The sequence below is a fragment of the Bombina bombina genome, chromosome 2 (genome assembly GCF_027579735.1).
Source record: "Bombina bombina isolate aBomBom1 chromosome 2, aBomBom1.pri, whole genome shotgun sequence".
Taxonomy (NCBI): domain Eukaryota; kingdom Metazoa; phylum Chordata; class Amphibia; order Anura; family Bombinatoridae; genus Bombina; species Bombina bombina.
The window spans coordinates 804,558,129-804,581,789 of NC_069500.1; the positions used below are offsets into that span (position 1 = coordinate 804,558,129).

The 23,661-nt window shown below is 37.7% G+C and overlaps 1 protein-coding gene across 2 annotated transcripts in view; it reads right to left on the minus strand.

The window, feature by feature from the left end:
* The window catches only part of KANK3 (KN motif and ankyrin repeat domains 3), a 188,049-nt gene extending 169,274 nt beyond the window's left edge, over window positions 1-18,775 (minus strand). For both annotated transcript variants that reach the window (XM_053703008.1, XM_053703007.1), the window contains exon 1: window positions 18,757-18,775. The gene's annotated coding sequence lies outside the window, so the exon portion shown is untranslated. The remainder of the gene's footprint in view (window positions 1-18,756) is intronic.
* Window positions 18,776-23,661: the final 4,886 nt, after the last annotated feature.

The following is a 23,661-nucleotide window of genomic DNA, read 5'->3' on the forward strand; positions in this document are numbered from 1 at the left end:
CCCCTCGCAGAGATTTAAGAATATACCTGCTTCTAGCTGATCTAGCAGAAGGAATCTTCCAGTCTTTATCTGGCAAATTAAAGTCCCCATTACTATAACCTTACCCTTCATGGTCATTTAAATAATAAAAAAAAAATAATAATAATAATAAAAATAAATAATAATAATAATAAAAATAAATATATATATATATATATATATATATATGATTTTTTTTTTAGGAAGAAGCCTGCACCCTGCTCCCAGATATTTATACACCACGGATTCAAACGTATTTGAAACGGAATATCCAGCGATGATATTGAAGAAGCCATACACTTATTTGGAGCCAGACAGAGCTATTTTTATATGGATATTTTTAGAATAATCTAAAGTATTAGGAGCCATTACTTTCCGACTCCAGTGAATTCTCAAGCTTTGTTTTAGAACAATGTTAATTATTATTTTTGTTAATATCTCTTCACACAAGAAATAGCTGAAACCACACATTTCTTGTAAAAAATATTACACTTATATACAAGGGTTTACTGTGACCCATAACATTTTCATTATGACTAGTGGTGACATTTTTAATAGAGGCTGATCACAATAAAATAATACATCAATTATTTTATTAAGCATAAACATATTTTAGAACACCTTAAAAGGACAACAAAAAAAAAACACAACAATTTCCTTTTATGATTCCGATTTAAAAAATTAAATAAAATAAAAAAATATTACAAATTAAGGGAGGGAAAAAAAAAAGTTACCAATTTACTTGTCAAATTGACTTTGTTCTAATTTTATTGTTGAAATAAATACCTAGGTAGGCAGTGAGCAAATATCTAGAGAACCTTATGGCAGCAGAAGGCTTTCTAGATGACAGTAGTATTTGCACAATATATAACATTGTTAAACACTGTTTTGCAAAACTGCAGCTATATAGTGCTCCAGACACTATCCTGAGCCTAGCTACCCACCTAACAAATAATTCATAATAGAAGTAAATTGAACATTTTTAAAGAGAAGTGTATGCTCAACCTAAATCATGACAAAATAAATAAATAAATAAAAAATTGGGTATCATTCCCTTTATATTTAGGATTTCTGCAGCAGCTGTGTATTTTAGGTAGTGGTATTTTTCCCTTTCTTCTTTTCTGTCACTTTAAACTTGGCTTAATAAACCTTTCAATTTTAAATAAACATACCCTGTATTAAAAGTTTTGAAATAAAAAAACAAAACAAAACCAAATACAACATATGTTTGTGCAAACTGTAATTGGTGAAATTCAGAGTAGCTTTTATTTTCCAAAAAATGTGTTTTCTTGCTTAGAAATACCTGACAGACTCATGACTCGCTATAGTTTCCATTTAAATTTCAACAACTTTAAACAGGAAATTCAGACCCAAAGGATGAAGGAACTGTTTCAAACCGAGCAGCACCAGTCATTTATCATACAAAATTGCCTTGAACAATGTGACAGATCAGCAGTTTTTTTAAAGAAACCAGCTCCCACCAATGCTTTTTATTTAGTTCTGGATAGTAGGGGAAGTGATAAATGATAGTGATTCCATGTCTGTTTATCATTCTCATTCTCCCCCATAATATCAGATCTAGTTTAATGGGACAGTCTACACCAAAATTGTTATTGTATAAAAAGATAGATAACACCTTTACTACCCATTGCCCAGCTTTGCACAACCAACATTGTTATATTAATATACTTTATAGTATTTAAACCTCTAAATTTCATCCACTACAGACAGCCTCTTATCACATGCTTTTTTATTACTAGATTTTCACAAGGCACTGCTAATCCATGTGTGCCATATAGATAACATTGTGCTCACTGCCATGGAGTTGTGAAGGACACAGCACTAAATGGCTAAAATGCAAGTCAATAGATAAGTCATGTGATAATGGGACAGTCTACAGAGGCTTAGATTCAAGGTAATGACAGAGGTAAAAAGTGTATTAATATAACCATGTTGGCTGTGCAAAACTGGGGAATGGGTAATAAAGGGATTTTCTATAAAAATGAATTTGGAGTAGACTGTCCCTTTAACTTTCTCTTTACCAGCTATGTAAATAATGTCCTGCTTTACCAATAGCTCTTTTAAATGATGACAAAGAAAGAAGCAGAGGACAAATGTGAACAGTGATACATTATGCCCAATCCACCATATGTAATTTAATGATACTTATATTTTTTGTTTTTAGTTTTTAAACATAAATCATAATAAAGCATATTCATCATTTTCTGAAATACTGTGCACTAAAAATAGCTCCCAAAGAAAATGTGTGCATCAGCAGAGAGCATCAGTTAATAACTGGATTTATTTTTTCTTTTTACAAATTAATTAAGATTTTTTTCCATGCATAGCAAAGTTTTAGATTGTGAAAAAGTTAGGAGCCACAGTAAAACAGTACTTGCTTTATTTTCATTCATTAAAACAGGAACGGTAACATGTAAGAAAAGACAAAAACATGCCCTTAGTTGATGTAAGAAAAGCTCACGCGTTTCGGCATACTAGCCGTACTCATAGAGAGCGTGAGCTTTTCTATCAACTAAGGGCATGTTTTTGTCTGTTGTTAGATGTTACCGTTCCTGTTTTAATGAATGAAAATAAAGCAAATACTGTTTTTCTAACTTTTTCACAATCTACACATTGGGCCGTTCTTGGAGCAAGCAGTATTTACCCCTGAAGGCTATTACAAGCTTGGCAAAGCAAGGAATTGAATTTGGAACAAGGCATTGAAGTGGCCACGGAGATCGGAAGTCTCTTACCCCCTTAAATTCGGCACAGCATGATGATGTCATGTCCCTGAGCCGGAGCGTGTGAGAGTTCTTGGCGTCTGGATCAAGCGGCTTGTGGGAGCGATGTGGCTCCAAGCGCAGGTTATGGACTGACAGATGCCCAGGAGAGGGATCTCCCTAACAGCAGCTCCACACCAGGCCAGTACAGCATTGAGCCGTGAAGAGGGGGGTAAGTAGACACCTAAGTACATCACTCTGTATAGAGATACTTGCCTTAACAATTGCTTTTGCAGAAGGGTTTTTCCCTACTTTTTGGGGATTTGTTTAATAGCGGAGTTTTAACCACTCTCATGCAACTAGCAACTTGTCTCAGGGTCACATTTCTATAATGTTATAATATATGAGGCATAGGCAGTACAGTCTCTGGTCAGATTAAACAACCCCATATCTCTATCTATCTGTCTATCTATCTATCTATCCAATGCACTCACAAACATGAAGGTAATATATAAATTAGCTGACCTATTGAAATAACCAGAGTTAACTACTGAGTAAAATTTACAATTATAATCATCAGAATTCAAGATGTCATAAACAGTCCATACCAAACCAGTCTGCTCACAGTTCCACCAAACATTTACATTAGTGTCAGCCAATCAGTTGATGGATAGGCTGAGGCAGTCACTTTGATATATTAGCTTCTCTGTTTACATTTAAAGGAACTGTGAAAAACCTGGCTTGAAATGTATGTTTACAATTTAGTGTCTAGCAACTAGTGGGGTTTTTTCCAGTTGTGAATTTTAACACAAATGGCAAATGGTATTGGCTATTAGATGGATCTAGAATTTACATACACTTTTGTAGCATGAATTATCTTTGTGTCTTAAAGGGCAATTATAGTGAAAAACATACATAGTCAAATTTGTTAGAGCATGTCAATTTTAACATTAGTGAACCTGCAACTATGTGTTTAACCTCTGCATGACCCAGGTGCGTGACTGCCACTGCTGATTGGGTCAGCAGCAGTTTTAGCTCGGGACCAGCAGTGCTCTGCAGCTCTAAAGTGGTACTTTAGCTTTTTATTTAACCCATTTTTGTGGGTTAATCACATAGGTCTACATTTATCAAATGCTTGAGCAGTCACGTCCCCTACTCTTGTGTTACCAATTACACGAGAACATGGCTTGTCGGTTGAGGTAATGGAGAGGGCAGCGGTCTGTGATCCTGCAACACTAAGGCTTCGATCTCAGCTTCATAGATGGAGTCCATGGAGTTGCAGTTTCACTAAAGTTAAAATTACATACTATAACGAATTAGAGCCTGTAATGCTTTTATTAAAATTAAAAAAAGTAATCTTAGAAGGCATTTTTTTAACACAATGGCATGCTTAAGAGAAATCCACATTTTCAATGTGCATCAGTGTGTTCAACTAATTGTGAGTATATCTGCTGATAAAAAGCACATTAATGCACAGATACTTAACATACTGGCTCTGTCATACAAACACACAAAAACATTCAGCTGTAGACTAAACATTACACAAACATTTAAACTAAACTGCATCATTTACATTCAGACAAGTTACTTTATAGGGTCATATTTCAAATAGCTATTCCTTTGGGGTGGTATAACAAATTTGGGTGAAAAAAAGTTATATATATATATAACATTTCTCATGTACAGTATAATAAGGGCTGTGTTGCCTTCATTTACTTACAGAATTCTAGGAAGTATCCAACCCAATTTTGAGTCTATTGGTGAAACTTGCCCCAAAAGTAACACAAGGGAAAAACCAATGTTGTAAATAGTTTGGGCACATAACCCGCACTGCTCCATTGTTTTAATAATTTATTTATTTCTCCATAGCAGGCAAGATTCTTCCGACCATAAATTTGTAGTTGTATACATTATTGAAGGATAACTTTGTAAGACTTCCTTTTAGCTTTTTGATATATTTCTATTGACAATGATATCCCTACAAAGTATACTCAGAGCCTGCTAACTCTGTCTACTTTACAATTTGGAGCCACATAATGCACTTAGAATGGACAGCTGCCATATCCGCTAGAGAGATATTAAGTGCCACTTTCTTTAAGATGTAGGAACGTCTTATAAAGTATTTGCCAAAATGAAAACAAAATATGTATTTGTAATTGATTTAGCCACATGACTGAGAATATTTTAGATTCCCTATGCACAACACTAGAAACATTGTTTAAATTAGTGGTGCTGAATAACTGGAATCAACACAGTCACTTTAGAATTTTTGAGGAAATTGGTTGAGATATGGATCAAACCATTGCTGTTTTTCTTGTAGTTGTAATTTCCATTTTGTTTCCTTCTAACATTTTGCTTGGATGTCAATATGTATGGAGTTGTGAACATAACTTCATTAATATTTGATTCTCCTGTCTTGATCTACAATTTGGCTTAAAGGGACAGTCTACATCAGAATTTTTATTGTTTTAAAAAGATAGATAATCCCTTTATTACCCATTCCCTACTTTTGCATAACCAACACAGTTATATTTATATACTTTTTGATTATCTTGTATCTAAGCCTCTGCAGACTGCCCCCTTATCTCAGTTCTTTTGACAAGACTTGCATTTAAGCCAATCAGTGCTGGCTCCTAGGTAACCCCACGTGTGTGAGCACAGTGTTATCTATATGACACACATAAACTAACACCCTCTAGTGGTGAAAAACTGTCAAAATGCATTAAAAAAAAGGCGGCCTTTAAGTTCTAAGAAATTAGCATATGAACCTCCTAGGTTTAACTTTCAACTAAGAATACCAAGAGAACAAAGCAAAATTGGTGATAAAAGTAAAGTGGAAAATTGTTTAAAATGACTTGCCCTATCTGAATCATGAAAGTTTATTTTGGACTAGACTGTCCCTTTAAAGTGATATTAAACAAAAAATAATGCATATGAAAGTATGTTTAAACACTACAATATGAATGTGAAGAATGCTCTGGGCTCCATTGCCCCAATATGCAGTAGACCTCTTACCATTTATCAAAAAGGCTTCATGGTTTGACAGTACCATCAGAGAGATAAAAAAGAGGTGGTGTTCTTAAACGGAGATAGAGGAAATCCCTAACAGTGGAAAATAAACAAACTCTTATCAAAAAGCAATCACACAAAAAAAGCAGATTTCCTCTCTCAAGAAATCGCAAAAGCAAAAAAATAGACCAGCTTTTTCGCACAGTTGAAAAACTATGCAATCCATTTTGTCTAGGGTGATTACATAAGCCTGTGCACCCTTCCCTTGTTCTTAGTTTGTTTGGATTTGAGAGCTTGCATTGTGTGGCTGTTTTAGGGTCCCAGGTATTGGAAAGGACCTTGATGTGGTACCTGGGCTTGTCCCATTTGGCCAGATGCGGTAACTAACCTTTCCATTTTTGCTTTTAAATCTTAGCCGAGAGCTTGTAAGTGAGTGCTGGACTTTCTCTGTGTGTGTGTGTATATGTATATGTGTAATATATATATATATATATATATATATATATATATATATATATATATATATATATATATATATATATATATACACAAATAATAGATCTAAAATAAAAAATCATCATTTGTTGCTGGCAAATGCCTTAAACTGCATAAAATGCCCTAAACTGCCTACTAGCATACTGTCTGCCAGTGACCAGTGTGTGGTGGGGGGGGAGGTAGGGATCAGGTGGGAGGGTATTCCCTACACTACAGCAAATATTAACCTTACAAGTTAACTGATTAACCCTTTCACTGCTGTGAATTTCAGAAGTGTGGTGCGCAGCTGCAAATAGCGGCCTTCTAATTTCCAAAAGCCAAGCATGTCGGCTGTTTCTGAGCAAAGGGGAACCCAGACAAACTTTTACTTTTTGTCTTATAACTGCAGTACTTGTATGTAAATACCAGTGAAAAACCCAAAGTTTTCAAAAAAGTTAACCAGTTTTTTATATTATCATATTTGGCAGCCAAATAGTGGCATTAAATATACCAAAATGGGCCTTAAGCCTCCCTAACAGGCCATTTTTTGAGGATATCTGAGATAGAGCACAGGTGAAATAATCAGCTACTTAGTAACCATGGTTATTTCACCTGCTCAACAACAAAAGAACGAACAGTCCGCACTAGCAGTGGCTGCAGTATTATACCCCAAGACAGAGTATACATCTGTAACATAGAAATCCAATTACGGTATGTAGATCACAGCTCCACAAACTGAAAATGATTCATCTTATCCAGGGAACCTGCACTATGCGCTTTTCCAGTTAGCTGTATTCCTCTTCCGTATTCATATCAGCTGATCGCTAGTCAGGGACATCCGGGTCAGAGTTGGGGGTCAGAGGCCTGGTTTGTGTAATTGAGAGCCCAGTGGAGTAGTTAAAAAAACGGTACATAAGAAAAAAAATCAATCCATAACGTCTTACTCAAAAAACATGCGCTTTAATAGTTAAAAATCAACCAACGTGGGCTAACAGCATACAGGATTAAAAATACGAAACAGCAGTACAGTACACATCCCAACCTAGGAAACGCTTCGGTATTGCTCCGTACTCACATAAGGAGGGGCAATCCCGAAACGCGTCCTAGGTTGGGATGTGTGCTCTACTGCTGTTTCATATTTTGAATGATAAAAAAAGAAGGCGCCACCATAGTGCACAATCAGATGATAATAACACGCCAATAAAACAAGTAAGACCGTACTTACAAGCTGTATGACACTTGAGAAGTGTCACAAACGCCTTCTGGACTGTTAGGAGTCGTCCAGCTAATTCACACTGATGGGTTTCAGAATTCCTCTGGGGTGTGAGGGCGGCGATGGCAGAAAGCAAACAGCATCCAGCAACAGAAGTTTCACAGAGCCGGCTCGTCTTGTACTGTCCACGGTATAAACTTAAGTGTAAGTTGCGGCCGTTGCAAGAAGGAGAATGCTGCAGCTCAGAGTGAGGCGTGGAGGTTGTGAAGATGAAGCAGTAGGTGCTTTGTGAACAGCGTTCACAAAATAAGCTGGATCAAGAGGGAGCTCGTAAAATAGCTCTTCAGGTAGAGGATGGCTGTAAGGATACTATCTGTCTCCAATACTAAGTCCCTGAAGAGCTATTTTTTATTAGACAGTGTTATTATGAGTTTAACTGTACCTTGTACTGTATTTTTGAGGTGTTTTGTGACACTTTTTTGCAAAACAGTTAACCAGAGCTCCGAGGACACGGTAATTATTTTATTGAGCTCAAGCGATTGCGTTTACTTTCAACTCGTAATACGAGCGGTAAGCTCGACAAGTGCAAACACCCGCAATAAACACCTTATTGTTCCCGCACAAAAGTTTGTGCTCTACTTGTAATATGGCCCTTAATATTTTGTGCATATTGTGTACAATTTATAGTGGGTGATTTGGGAGTAGCAGAGTCAGTAGAATCATTGAAACCACTGGTTGGCGTGAAACAGAGGTATACATGAAAGATAGAGGGACACAGGTATTTAAGAAATCCAAGGTCATCTTTTGTAAGGTATGTAATCTGGAATGACAGATTGACATGATTTTCAAAAGTCAGCAAATGTCCCACTGAAAAAACAAAACAACAATGGGAATTACTACTCTAGAAATGTCATATCCAAAGCAGGTTCCCACACTATGTTCAATGATGAGATGATTTGTTTTGAGATGACTCACTCTAACTTGTTTTTATAACTTTCCTAAAACACATTGCTATGGATGAAGTGTCAAATGTTTTCCTGTGTGTCCAAGGGTGTTAAATTCAATTTGATAATCTTGTCACTCAACATTCCTCATAGCAAAAGATTTACTTAGTGGTATCTAGGAGGACAAGCTGACGTGTTGTCGTCCTCTGAGAGGAAGCGCATTCCAGCACATCTTTTGCATTACAGTAACAGATATGACAGATGACGGAATTAGATGGCAGAACAAAATAGCAGCAGTAACAGATAGTAATAAATAGCTGTCTCCTGACTTGCCTTCATGAAAGTGATTGTAATTTTTTTTGGATTGTGCTGCACAGTAGATAAAAATATTATTCAAAACAGGGTATCTTTCATTCATGAAATTTTTAAACGACGCTTCATTTGTCAAATATTTACCATATAGTGATGGTAAACATTGCACCATGGTTCCGCCCGCATTGTATACTGTATTTTGCCGATTGATGACAAATCCCCCTTCAGCCAATCGTTGCATGCCCCACTTGGTGTCCAGCTCGTGAGGCACAAAACGATTGGGTGAAGGTGGATTCCTCATCGCTCAGCTATATAAAGTATATGATGTGGGCAGAGGAACGGCGCAATGTTTACCATCACTATATGGTAAATATTTTACAAATGAAGCATCATGAATGAAAAATCCCCTGTTCTAATTAATATTTTTATTTACTGTGCAGCACAATATGAAAATTTACAATCAATTTCCGGTTGTTGTAAAACAGGGATTAATAAATCTCAAAAGACAGGTAGCCATGGCTACTAGGATTTTGCAGTCAACTCCTATTCTGATGCAAAAAATACATTATCATCATCATCAGGTATTTGTAGAGTGCCAACAGATTCCGCAGCGCTGTAAATATAGTCGTATACAGGATAGCTTTTGCAGGGATCAAGTGGGTAGAGGGCCCTGCCGAGAGTTTCACTGTTGTAGTCGGCTCTTATGAAGGCGATCTGCAAACAGCTGGGCTCATAGGCTTACATTCTAAGGGGTTCAAGGGGAAAGCAATGGAGTTAGGAAAGGTTAGTGTTGGTTGAAAGCATCCCTGAATAGTAGAGTTTTTAGGGAGCGTTTGAAGCTGTTAAAACTAGGGGAGAGTCTTGTGGAGCGAGGCAGGGAGTTCCACAAGATGGGGGCCAGTCTGGAGAAGTCCTGTAAATGGGAATGTGAGGAAGTAACAAGAGAGGAGGAGATCCTGAGCTGATCGAAGGGGACGGGAGGGAGAGTATCTGGAGACAAGTTCTGAAATGTAGGGGGGAGCAGTGCAGTTGAGAGCTTTGTATGTCAGAGTGAGGATTTTGTGTTTAATCCTAGAGGCAAGAGGAAGCCAGTGAAGGTATTGGCAGAGAGGCGCAGCAGATGAAGATCGACGAGTAAGGAAGATAAGCCTGGCAGAGGTATTCATAATGGATTGTAAAGGAGCTATGCTGCAGCTAGGTAGACCAGAGAGGACGGAGTTGCAGTAGTCGAGGTGGGAAAGGATGAGAGAGTGGATTAAAATCTTGGTTGTATCTTGTGTAATTTTAGAGATGTTTTTAAGGTGGAAGCGGCAGGCTTTAGCCAAGGACTGAATGTGAGGAGTGAAGGAAAAATCTGAGTCAAGTGTGACCCCAAGACATCGGGCATGCGGGGTAGGAGTAATGGTGGAATTATCAACAGTTATAGAAATTTTGGGGGTGGAGACAATGGAAGAAGGGGGAAAAATAAGGAGTTCCGTTTTGGAGAGATTTATCTTAAGGTAGTGAGAGGACATCAAAGATGAGATATGAGAAAGACAGTTTGTGACACGGGTTAGTAAGGAAGGAGGTAGGTCTGGTGCAGAGAGGTAGACTTGGGTGTCATCTGCGTACAAATTATATTGAAACCCATGGGACTTTATTAGGAAACCTAATCATGATGTGTAGATTGAAAAGAGAAGGGGACCGAGGACAGAGCCTTGAGGTACCCCAACAGAAAGTGGTAACGGGGCAGAGGATGCTCCGGAGAAGGCTATACTAAATGTACGGTTAGTCAGATAGGAAGAGAACCATGAGAGAGCTGTGTCACAGATGCTGAAGGATTGGAGGGTTTGGAGCAGAAGACGGTGGTCAACAGTGTCAAGGAGGATAAGCAGAGAGAAGTGGCCTTTGGATTTTGCTGTAAGTAGGTCATTGGTAACCTTGACAATTGCTGTCTCTGTAGAGTGATGGGGACGAAATCCAGATTGCAGTGGGTCAAGAAGAGAGTTTAGTGTAAGGAAATGGGATAGACGTACGTATACTAGCTTTTCTAGGAGCTTTGAGGCAAGAGGGAGTAGGGAAATAGGGCTTTAGTTGGATGGGGAGGTTGGATCGAGGGAAGGTTTTTTGAGGATAGGTGTGACCAGCGCATGTTTTAGAGATGAGGGAAATATACCAGTGCTGAGGGAGAGGTTGAAAATGTGTGTGAGTATGGGGGTGAGGGTAGAAGAGAGGGAGGGGAGTAGATGTGAGGGGATGGGGTCGAGGGGACAGGTAGTGAGGTGGGAGGACAGTATAAGGGCAGAAACTTCATCCTCGTTAACAGGGGCAAAAGAGCTGCATTTTTGAATATTTGGGTTTTGGATGATTGTGAGCTTTTAAGGGGGTGGGAGATTGGTAGTATGTTGAGAGCTGATTTCACTTCTGATGTAGTCAATTTTGTTTTTGAAGTGGCTGGCAAAATCTTGAGCTGAGAGAGAAGTTGTATTAGGAGGTGGGGGTGGGCGGAGAAAAGTATTGAACGTGGAGAACAGACGTTTTGTGTTAGAGGAAAGAGTACAAATGAGATTAGAGAAGTATTGTTGCTTATAGAGATTAAGGGCAGAGTAGTAGGAGTTCAGGATGAACTTGTAGTGAAGAAAGTCAGCTGAACTCCGAGATTTCCTCCAGTGTCGCTCAGCAGTACGGGAACATCTGCGTAGGTACCATGTCAGAGGAGTATGCCAGGGCTGAGGATGAGAGTGTGGTTTCAGAGCTATGGTTGGAGGGGCCAGATTGTCAATGACCAATGTAAGGGTGGAGTTACAGTGGTAGATAGATTGGTCAGGGCAGGAAAAGGAGGTGATGGATGAGAGGAGAGGTTTGAGAGAGCTAGCGAGCTGTTGCAGATCTAATGACTTAGTGCTTCTGTGTAATTCATTGGAATCTGTAATGTTTGCATTACTGATCCTACCTAATTATGGCCTACATTACAAATACAAATGCAGGCATATTACAAGTCAGTGGTTAATGCATATGGTACAAGCAGTAGTATAGTGCATCTCTGAGCAGGTGAAGAGGATTAAAGGGACAGTAAATACTTAGTAATTATAAGTCATGTGTGTTGTGTTGCTATGTAATAACATATCAGCCAAGTTTAAACATTTAAATAAAAATATGTAAAATTTTTATTGCAATTATTTGACTTGGAAGAGCCAATCTGGGTTTTAGGGGTCGATTTATCAACGGCTTCACCTGCCTTCGCCCCCAACTACTGCAGGTTCTCACAAGAGATCCTGCAGTCCGTATTTGTGAAGCAGTGGTAATTAGACCACTGCTTCCCTAACCTCTTAGGTGGAGAATTTCAATCTCCCTAGTTTCGTCCGACAGGTCCTGCCCACGCCTGATTGGCTGTGCGCGGGCGGCGTTGCACAAGAACGCAAAATAGCGTGACAGAGGCAAGCTGTGGCAGACAGGGGCGCATATTTATGCCCCTGTCTACCATCGCTTGATAAATCGACCCCTTAGTCTGCAGACAGCAAGGTTTGTCATGGCCATAAAGTTAGTATTAAATTAATTGTATTGCAGTTATTATCCGATTAAACCCAAACAAAGATCCTCCTGCACTGCATCCCTTCTGTCTTACCTACTTCCTTCTCCTAATAATCATCCACGATACATGAGTTAATCTGATCGAAATATGGTCGCCTAACTCCCCCCACCATTACGTAGCTACCTTCTTTTTGAAAGCATCTGCCAATCAGAATGCAATCCTCGGTCAGAAATTCCAAATTTGTTCACGGAGTGTTGCGCATGCCCGATTGCATAGGAACCAAAAAGCAGAATTCTATTGCGCAAATATGTTTCAGCCAGATTCTATATTTAAGTCCGATTTCTAAGTCCGATTTCTGACTGCTACCACAAATGCGCATGCGCAATGACGTATGATAAGCGTCAACAATACTTACATGAACGTGCCTGAAATGGCATAGAGATGGGGAAGAAGGATGAAGGGGAGGAGTTAGGCAGCCATATTTTGAGCTGAATACTAAATATAACATGAACGATTATTAGGACAAATACAAAGGTAATAAATAAGGGATGCGGTGCAGGCAGATTTTCAATTGGGTCTACAAAATATGGGATACGGTTATGTCGGGTGTTGACTGTCCCTTTAAGCTAAGTAGGGACAAATATACAGCATGGTTAGCCTTGAAATGCACATCATTTTGAACAACTTTCCAATTTACTTCCAATATTAAATTTGCTTTGTTCACTTGGTATCCTTTGTTAAATAGCATATCTAGGTAGGCTCAGCAGAAGCAATGCACTACCAGGAGCTAGTTATTAATTGGTGGCTGCACATATATACAGTGTATCTTTTAATTGGCTCACCTGCTATGTTCAGATAGCCCAAAGATGTGCGTCGCTGGTTCTTCAACAAAGTTTACAAAGAGAATGATGGTAATTTGATAATAGAAGTAAATTGGAAAGTTGTGTAAAACTGAATGCTATATCTGAATAATGAAAGCATTTTTTGGATGTTATTGCCCCTTTCAAAAGGTGCTAAAAAAAAAGAAAGAAAGCGGTATTTGCTTAGAGCTGGGGTTAACACTGTGTAAATAAGTGTAAATAGCACACTACTACCCTTTTGCGCTTACCATTAAATGTATACGGCCCACTTTACATGCATTAGATGGTTAAACATTATCTATCTGTCCCTAAGTGGTGATGTAGTAAGGGAAACCTAGGATACAACATCACAATCGCTCTCTCGTTCGCTCCTCCTCTTGGTCTCATTTGTTATAACATTGCTTTGGACACTGCTGCCTTATAGTGCACATCTCAGAGCCGACAGCCGTATGCTCTCATTATAGTGCACATCTCGGAGCCGACAGCCGTATGCTCTCATTATAGTGCACATCTCGGAGCCGACAGCCGTATGCTCTCATTATAGTGCACATCTCGGAGCCGACAGCCGTATGCTCTCATTATAGTGCACATCTCAGAGCCTACAGCCGTATGCTCTCATTATAGTGCACATCTCGGAGCCTACAGCAGCATGCTCTCATTATAGTGCACATCTCGGAGCCTACAGCAGCATGCTCTCATTATAGTGCACATCTCGGAGCCTACAGCAGTATGCTCTCATTATAGTGCACATCTCAGAGCCTACAGCAGTATGCTCTCATGGGAAGGATCCAAATTTGAAAAAAGAAAACCAAGTGAAGGTTGTAAATTTTTTATAACTGAAGTGAATTGGAAAGTTTTAGTTTAATTTGTGTGGTCTGTATGAGTTTAAAAGGACATGAAACCAAACACATTCATGATTCAGAGAGAACATGCAGTTTTATACAATTTTCTAATTTACTTCCAATATTAAATTTTCTTCATTCTCTTGGTATCTTTTTCTTGTAATGTAGGGACGTAAGCTCAGGAGTGCGCAAGTGTCGGGAGCACAATATGGCAACAGTTTTGCTAGAATGTTATTCATTTGCAAGATCAGTAGATAGCAGCTCTATTTCCCACCATGTAGTGCTCCAGAGACCTACCTAGATATCTCTTCAACAAAGAAAACCACGAGAATTAAGCAAATTTGATAATAGAAGTAAATTGGTAACTTTTTAAAAAAAATCTTATTCCGGAGTTAATTTTTATTCTTTATTCATTTTACAGATATCCTTGCCTCCAAAAAAACTGAGCTTCATTGATCCAAGTGGAATATGCTGCTCCTGCATATAGTAAATGTATCATAAATTACATACACATTTCCAACCACTGATTTAAGCGATAATAAACTCCCTGTCATCATGAAACGCGTGTTAAAAAGGCTCCATAGGGCTTCAGGTACTAAGTAGTGAATGCTGCTTTGGAGCGGGTGCAGACTCATAGATTGCTGCTTCTTACCCTCTACCACCTCTGAGGTGGAGGTAAATCACCCCAGAACACATTCATTTGGGGTGATTGACAGGGCATGCGAGAGCAGGGTGGCGTTGCACTACGATACTACACGTCCTCTGCCCGGTCAGCACAAAGATGGGCAGACAGGTTAACAAGTTGGGAACCTTCTCCACCATAATCTTATTGTTCTTCAAGAGTTGTTTTATTTTAACCTTTTGCCGCCGTTATATTCCGTCACAACGGCGCTGGGCTTTAAAGCCATTATGACGGAATACAACGTCATAGTCAATGGCTGTCCTGAAGCCAACTGCGCTTGCAGGATTTGATCGCGGTCTGGAGGGTGTTCCTAGCGTCATAGGGACACCCCCCAGACCCGATCCCATGATTTCAATTTGTCTACATCGGAACAGTTGTTCCGATGTAGACTTTATATACCAGTCACGAAAAGGGTTAACAAGGAAATGCACAGTAAGTTTACATCTGAGGTCCTGTATTTCCTATAGTTCATATTGCTGTACCTACACCCTACCATTCCAGTTTAGATTGCAATCAACTTGTCAACGCTTAATGTAAATATTACTACTCATGGGCAACAAATTTGTTTTATTCCGAAAGATTTTTTCAAATGTTTAGTGGATTTCATCCATGCAGGCATTCTATTCAGACAAATATTAGATTTAGATAGGTGACTGTTATTTCCAATGGGAACAGCTAATATGGACAATTATTAACAAAAATCTTACATAATAGGATATGAACAATTAAAAGAACCTATTTTTTAAATGTTAAAAAGAACATACATCTCCGGTATGATTAAAATCCAGAATTTAGTGCCTGACCATATGGCAAGACCCCAAGTACATTATTACAAACAAAGGAGCTTATTAATCAAACAATATAACTCCTCTCCCATTCCTGTACAAAATAAGATTTCTACAGCAACATCTGTACTTTTTCTAAACTTCAGATCAATTTACTTACAAAAATGTATTTTATAAAGTGAACAACAAAACATAATATATCTTACCAAGTACTGAAACTACTTTCTGCTAGAAGCAACGCCAGAATGCATTTCCAGATATGATTTGAAGCAGAACTGGCTAGAGTCTGTTCATGTAACAGCAGTTGGAAAAACTTGCTGGAATTAAATTGCCTAAACCATTGTAACTTCCCATAATCCCTCTCCCTTATAACAGATTCGGTATGCAGACTTAAAAATAACATTTATACAAAATGGAAGGTGTTTAACTAATTGATACATTTGATTCTTATGGATACTGCAGTCTGGTTTCTCCCATTGCAGTTAGACTCTTAAAGGGACATTAAACACCTTGCAATTACAAGACATTTCTGTTATGTTGCTATAGAATAACATATCAGCCAATTCTTAACATTTTAAAACAAATTAACATATTTTTTTTTACTGCAATTACTTATCAATAGCCAAACTCCACTCATTATTTGCCTTAAATGATGAAGTCAATTTGGGCTTTAGTCCTCAGACAACAAGGCTAGCCCTCTGCTAAAATATTTGTATAGAATGCATTGTTTTGCAGTTATCAGTTAAAGCTAATTAGGGATAGATATATAACAGTATTAGCCTTGAGAAGTCAGAAGGGTGCAGTTTAAGTTCTGGGAAATAGAAATTTCTAAAATTTTAGAGCTATATTACATGAAAAGGACGAAAAATAAATAATAAAAATATGTTGAAAAGTTATTTCATTCTATGTAACTAAACATTTTATATTCAAATCTCAAGTTTACTGTCAAATTTGTTTACTGTCCCTTTAAAGGGACATAGCTTTACAAAAAAAAATATGATAATGTGTTACAGCATTTTTTATTGCACTTTTGCTGGCCTCTACTTATGTGTTTTAAATCAGCAATACACTACTAGTTTTGCAGCTGAATACAGCTGTTGAGCCAATAAGGGGGTGTCACATGTGTGTAGCTTGTAAACACAGTGTTCCGCTAACGATTGGCAGTGCATTGTGGCCCTAGAGCTGAATTTATCTGCATGTTTAAAACATCTGTGGGGTTAAACACGCCCTTATATGAAAAAAAAAGTCACTTAACTGGGTTATTAACAGAAATATTACTAACACACAAACATATTATATTACTAACCCTTTACATATTAAAATAGTAATCAGGGTTATTATATTGTGTTTCTAAGAAAGTGACAGGTGCCAAACTGTTATCTGGGTACAGTATTGCAATTGCCCAGAAAGCAATGGTCAAAGAACACAACATGTGATGGTAATGATCTAATTTGTGCCAAATTCCTACATACTGCATGTATAAGAAACACATAAACTTAACTCTCTACATGTCTGCACAAAGCATCATTTAGCATTCATAAATACACACTATAATACAGTGAGAGAATATATATTATTATATACATACACACACAAGTATATTCTCAAATATAACTATATTAAGAGTTGAGAGAAAAAAAAACCTCTTGTTTTTTCCTGTTTGTTTCATCAAATGCCAAACCAATCATTTCATTAAATTAATTACACAGTTAAGTTCCTTATTCAGACAGCACCATGGGTTGCAAATGATTAAAAATGACATATTTTCTGACATTAAAAAAAACAAACAAAAAAACAAAGAGATAAATTGGATGATTAATCCATTTGAACTTGGCTGCTGGAATTGTCATGTAAAAGGTAGAGGAAACTGATTATAGATAGGAGAAGAATATGTACAGGGGCTTTCCTCATACTTAGTCCAAATATTTTTTAATTCCTCAGGAGTAAATGTATAAGACTTAGGGTATCAGCTTACAATTTTTTTTGGCTGTTTAAGTCTTCATGGAAATGTGCACTGAGGAATCTGTCTGAATCACAGTGAAGGAGAAGTCTGCTCTTACTTTGAACCGGCTGCACTTTATTTAGTCACTGACCATTTAACCCTTTATACATGTCACTGTTAGTAAGACACTTTAGTTTCCACTGTCCATTTAACATGATATTGTCAGTCTGTTACGTTGCTCCTACTTGGAACTATTTAAAAGGGACATTAAACCCACATTTTTTTCGTTCATGATTTAGAGCATGCAATTTTAAACAACTTTCTAATTTACTTCTATTAACTAATTTGCGTAATTCTCTTGATATTCTTTGCTAAAAAGCATATCTAAATAGGCTCAGAAGGTGCTGATTTGTGGCTGCACATAGATGCCTTCTGTTATTGGCTCACCCATGTGCATTGCCATTTCTTTAACAAAGGATTCCAAAAGAATGAAGCAAATTAGATAGATGTAAATTGGAATGTTGTTTAAAATTGTATTCTCTATCTGAATCATGAAAGATAAATTTTGGGTTTCATGTCCCTTTAACCAACATGCCACTATAATTGGTACATTTACTCCTTCAAGAAAGTAAACATTTCACACTGAACCTGTCACTGTCACTTGTTGACTCTGCTTTTACTTGTGAAACAAAATTACACATCACTAAATGAATTTGCTGTTACACTAGACTCATTTAACCTGCCATCACCTATGTGAAAATGAATATTTATCATAACGTTACAGGACCACAATACACCTTCTGCATCACTTATAGTCATATATTTATATAAATAATGAATACAAGTAGCATAACAAATGCTGCACCCCAAGATGAAGAAAATGACTAGGAATAAAGTGTGCATCAATAAACTATATATAATATCTATTAAATAAACCACTACATTTACATTGCTAAGCCCATGGAAAGTGGAAGGGTTAAAGTTGCAAAATAACCACACATTTCACTCCAGTCTCAGGGTGGAAAATAAATAATCTCCATTAAACTACCAAACAATAATCTGTATACTTTAACTGTCCACAAAATTATAATCATTGGAACAATAAAGAGCATGAACTTGGTAGACGAATGAACACAAGCAATAGTCAGGACAGGTAAGTAGTACAGCCCGTGTGCAAGGAGGAGGGGGGGGGAGAAGGGGGATAGAAAAAGGGAATGTTGGAACATCTGGGGAAACAGTGCAAAAAACATTAACTCTTTTGCTGCCAAAAACGGCTACAAAGCATTAATGTGCACTGCCTGGCTTGAAGCCATCTCTGCCACGCAAAGAGTCAATACCAATAGTGACCAAGCATTTATCCTTGCTAAGTAAATATGATAAACATAAATCAGATACCCCCACAATAAAAATATCCAAGTATTCAGGACAGAGCAGCTTTCCTTACCTGAAGCCTGCCAGGCTCAGCACTGCATAGATAGCCCAGCACAGGCAGCAACAGGACTGACAGCTCCACCCCACCAATCTGGGGAGGGAATTTGCCACTCTCCTCCAATCACAAATTGAATGGCAGAGCAAAGGGCGGGTATATATCCAAGAGTGGGCTAAGCTGAAGCTGCTGTGGAGTAAATGTACGGAATGGGAAAATTGTCTAAATATGTTACTGCAGCTAAGGGGTGAGGTGTAATAACTCTTTATTATAAATGGATAAATGCAATGCCAGACATATTAACATGCAAGATATTAAGAAGATAACATTTTGTTTTGAAAATACATTCAGAAATACATTTTATCTGTGTTACTAAAATTTAAGGTAAAAGGTGACACATTAAATATAGGTCTTAGCTATAAGACAGTTTACTGTACAATGTGGTGTGGGGGGTACAAATCAGGACTGTGAACAATACTATAGTATACATTTCAGGTGTAAAAACCCTGTTATTACTATAGACGTTCCCCAGGCAGCAGTTTCCTCTGGGCTCAGCAGATACCCGGGGATAAATACATTGTTAGAAACTTTCTACATTTGTATCACTGAGTTTTAAAGGGAAGCAGTTCATGACAATATTTACAGCATAATAATGTAGTGTGGGCTGAAATAAATAAGGCTCACAGTATAAACACTTAGATTAAAGGGACACAGATTAAAAACAAACAACAAAACACATATTTAGAGCATACAGTTTTTAAACATTAACATTTACATCTATTATCAAATTTGCTTTGTTCTTTGCTGAAGAGATACCTAAGTGTTTGGAGCACTACTTAGCAGGACATAGTGCTGCTATCTTGTTCTCTTGCAAATGGTTAACAATCTTGCAAGCCTGCTGCCATTATAGTCCTCCAGACACATGCACGCCCCCGAGCTTACCTTCCTGCTTTTCAATAAATGACACCAAGAGAACAAATATAATTTGATAATTGAAGTAAATTGGAAAGTTGTTTAAAATTGCATGCTCTATCTGAGTCATGAAAGAAAAAAATTTGGATTTCATGCGCCTTTAAGTGAAAGGCAAGCACAGAATTGAAGTCATGCGTAAAGCTCACAGCACACACAGATGTAAAGAGGGAGTACAAATTCTATCAAGCATAAGACTCACAGCATTTACATATATTTAATGGGACAGTAAGCACAATTTCTTTCACATATTTAGTTTATAGAACTTCATTAACGTACACTGACTTAAAGGCACAATAAACTCAGAATTTAAAGGGATATTCCAGTCAAAATGTAAATGCACATAGATGAATTACATCATTGAATAGAAACATATTTGCAATATACATGTAGTGGCAAAAATGCTTCTAGTAAAAGTTATCACTGTTTTAGTGTTAGCATTTTTCTCTGCACGTGCATGTGAAGCATAGCTAGATATTCTCAGTGCACCAGCATTTTAAATAGTGCAGCTGCTCAAAGTACCAGTAGGAACTTGTATTATATCAGCAATTAACAAATTGAGTCATTACCAGATGGTACAAGCACCTTAGGCTCTCTGAGCAAGTGCTGAGTTTAAAATGCTGGTGCACGGTGCATACTTAAAGGGACATTCCAGCCAAAATTGGAAACCACATGGGAGCATTTCGGTATTGAACAGAAGCAATTTTGTCATATACATGTATTAGCAAAAATGCTTCTAATAAAAGCTATAGCTGTTTTAAAAGTGTATTTAAGTATGCACTGTGCACCAGCATTTTAAACACAGCACTTGCTCAGAGAGCCTAAATTGCTTGTACCATCTGGTAATGACTCAATTTGTTACTTGTTGACATGATACAAGCCCCACTGATGGTCCAAGCAGCTGTAGTATTTAAAATGTGGGTGCAGTGACAATATCTAGCTATGCTTCACATGCACGTGCAGAGAAAAATTCTAAAACTAAAACAGTGATAACTTTTACTAGAAGCATTTTTGCCAATACATTTATATTGCAAATATGTTTATATTCAAATATGTAATTAATCTATGTGCAATTACATTTTGACCGGAATGTCCCTTTAATAGCTTTTATTAGAAGCAGTTTTGCTAATACATGTATATTACAAAAATTCTTCTATTCAAAATTTAAATGCATCCATGTGGATTCCAATTTTGGCTGGAATGTCCCTTTAAGTTATGCAGAACTAGGATGCAGAATTTACACCAAAAAAAAACTCCCAAAAAACAAAACACCTATTTAAAGGGATATTAAATTGTAATTTTTTTTTATCACGCACAATAAGGCTAACAGATTTTACACACACAGTTAAAGGGACAGTAAACACAAAACATATCACTTATATTAACCTTTTCCCGCCGTTATGCCGTTGTATTCCGTCACAACGGCGCTGGGCTTTTAAGTCGTTATGACGGAATACAACATCATAGCCAACGGCTGTCCTGAAGCCTACTCTGCTTGCAGGAATTGATCGCAGTCTGGAGGGCGTTCCTAGCATCATAGGGACGCCCCCCAGACCCGATCCCATAATTGAAATCTCGCGATCGTTTGCACGATCGCATGATTTCAATTTGTCTACATCGGAACATTGTTCCGATGTAGACTTTATAACCTGGTCACGAAAGGGTTAATTACTGCTCAAAGTATTTACATACATACTTCCTCACTTAAAGGGACAGAAACTATAAAAGTTTATACCTGGCACAAAAAGGCATTTACACAAATAAAAAAAGTTATTTTTTTTTGCAGTGGGTTAAACACTTAAATCTGTTTAAGAAATAATGCAATAATGACATGCTTTAGCTTATCAGAGCTTTTTATTATTGATCCTTTATGTCCATTTTAGTCTGTGTGTAATTGCTGCAACTCTGCAAGCCTTATTTTAGAGTTTAATATCCCTTAAAAAAGATATTGAATACCACTTGCTTTTGTGAAAAAAAAATGTGCTTGTCCCACATTCCCTAGAAGAAGAAAAAAGTAAATAAAGTAGCTGATATAGGCAATTTACAGCATTTTAAAAACCTAGGTCACAGAACTTGGCCTCTCTATGGAGCATGGAACAAGCACAAATTTTAGACAAAACATAAAGGTGTTTAACCCCTTAACAATCAAGGATGTACAAAAAATGTCACTTAGTGAACAAGGACGTACCCTGTACGTCCTCAGGGTTTTAAAGCACTGGAAGCGATCATGATCGCTTCCAACTGCTTTTAGGGTATTGCAGTGATACTTCGATATTGAGGCATCCTGCAATACCGTTTTTTAAGCATCCTATGTAGAGAGAGCCACTCTGTGGCCCTCTCTGCATTGGCCAGCATGGTGTGATCATTGGTGGGTGGGAACAACTGCAGGGAGGCGGGTGTGTGGCCCATGCTGGTGCTTGTTCCGGATCCTTTGGGGGCGGGGCTCGGGAGCGCTAGCGCATGGACATAACCGTTATTAGAAGTAGGGAAACTGTTCAGTTTAGGATAGGTAAAGGGATCCAGGAGGGGGAAAAATGGTTTGGAAAGGGATCCGGGAGGGGGGGAGGGTATTGAGGGAGGGGGGAAGCTACACTACAGAAAATGTGGGTCATATTTATTTTCATAAAAGGGCAATTTTGTAAGTAAAATGGGTACTGGCAGACAGCTGCCAGTACCTAAGATGGCGGCCATTTGGTCGAGGCGGGAAGCTGAGAGAGCTGTTTGGGGGGGATCAGGGAGGTTGGGGGGTAATGGGGGATCCTACACTTATAATATATATATAAAAATAAAAAAGAAACACCTTTATTTTTATACTGGCAGACTTTCTGACAGTACTTAAGATGGCGGTAACAATTGTGGGGAAGGGAAAGGAGCTATTTGAGGGGGGTCAGGGGGTGGGATGTGTCAGGTGGGGGGCTGATCTCTACATTAAAGCTAAAATTAACCCTACACGCTACCTAATTAAACCCTTAACTGCTGGGCATAATACACTTGTGGTGCGTAGCAGCATTTTGCAGCCTTCGAATTACAAAAAAGCAATACCAAAGCCATATATATATATGCTATTTCTGAACAAAGGGGATCCTAGAGAAGAATTTACAACCACTTGTGCCATGATTGCTCTAACTGTTTGTAAATAATTTCAGCGAGAAACCTAAAATTGTGAAAAAGTGAATGATTTTTTTTATTTGATCGCATTTGGCGGTGAAATGGTGGCATAAAATATACCAAAATGGGCCTAGATCAATACTTTGGGTTGTCTACTAAACTACACTAAAGCTAAAATTAACCCTACAAGCTCCCTAATTAATTCCTTCACTGCTGGGCATAATACACGTGTGGTGGGCAGCGGTATTTAGTGGCCTTCTAATTACCAAAAAGCAATGCCAAAGCCATATGTGTCTGCTATTTCTGAACAAAGGGGATCCCAGAGAAGCGTTTACAACTATTTGGGCCATAATTGCATAAGTTGTTTGTAAATAATTTCAGTGAGAAACCTAAAGTTTGTGAAAAAGTTTGTGAAAAAGCTAACGTTTTTTTTATTTTAACGCATTTGGCGGTGAGATGGTGGCATGAAATATACCAAAATGGGTCAAGATCAATACTTTGGGTTGTCTTCTAAAAAAAATATATACATGTCAAAGGATATTCAGGAATTCCTGACAGATATCAGTGTTACAATGTAACTATCGCTAATTTTGAGAAAAAAATGGTTTGGAAATAGCAAAGTGCTACTTGTATTTATTGCCCTATAACTTGCAAAACAAGCAAAGAATGTGTAAACAATGGGTATTTCTAAACTCAGGACAAAATTTAGAAACTATTTAGCATGGGTGTTTTTTGGTGGTTGTAGATGTGCAACAGATTTTGGGGGTCAAAGTTAGAAAAAGTGTTTTTTTTTTCCATTTTATCCTCATATTTTATACATTTTTTTATAGTAAATTATATGATATG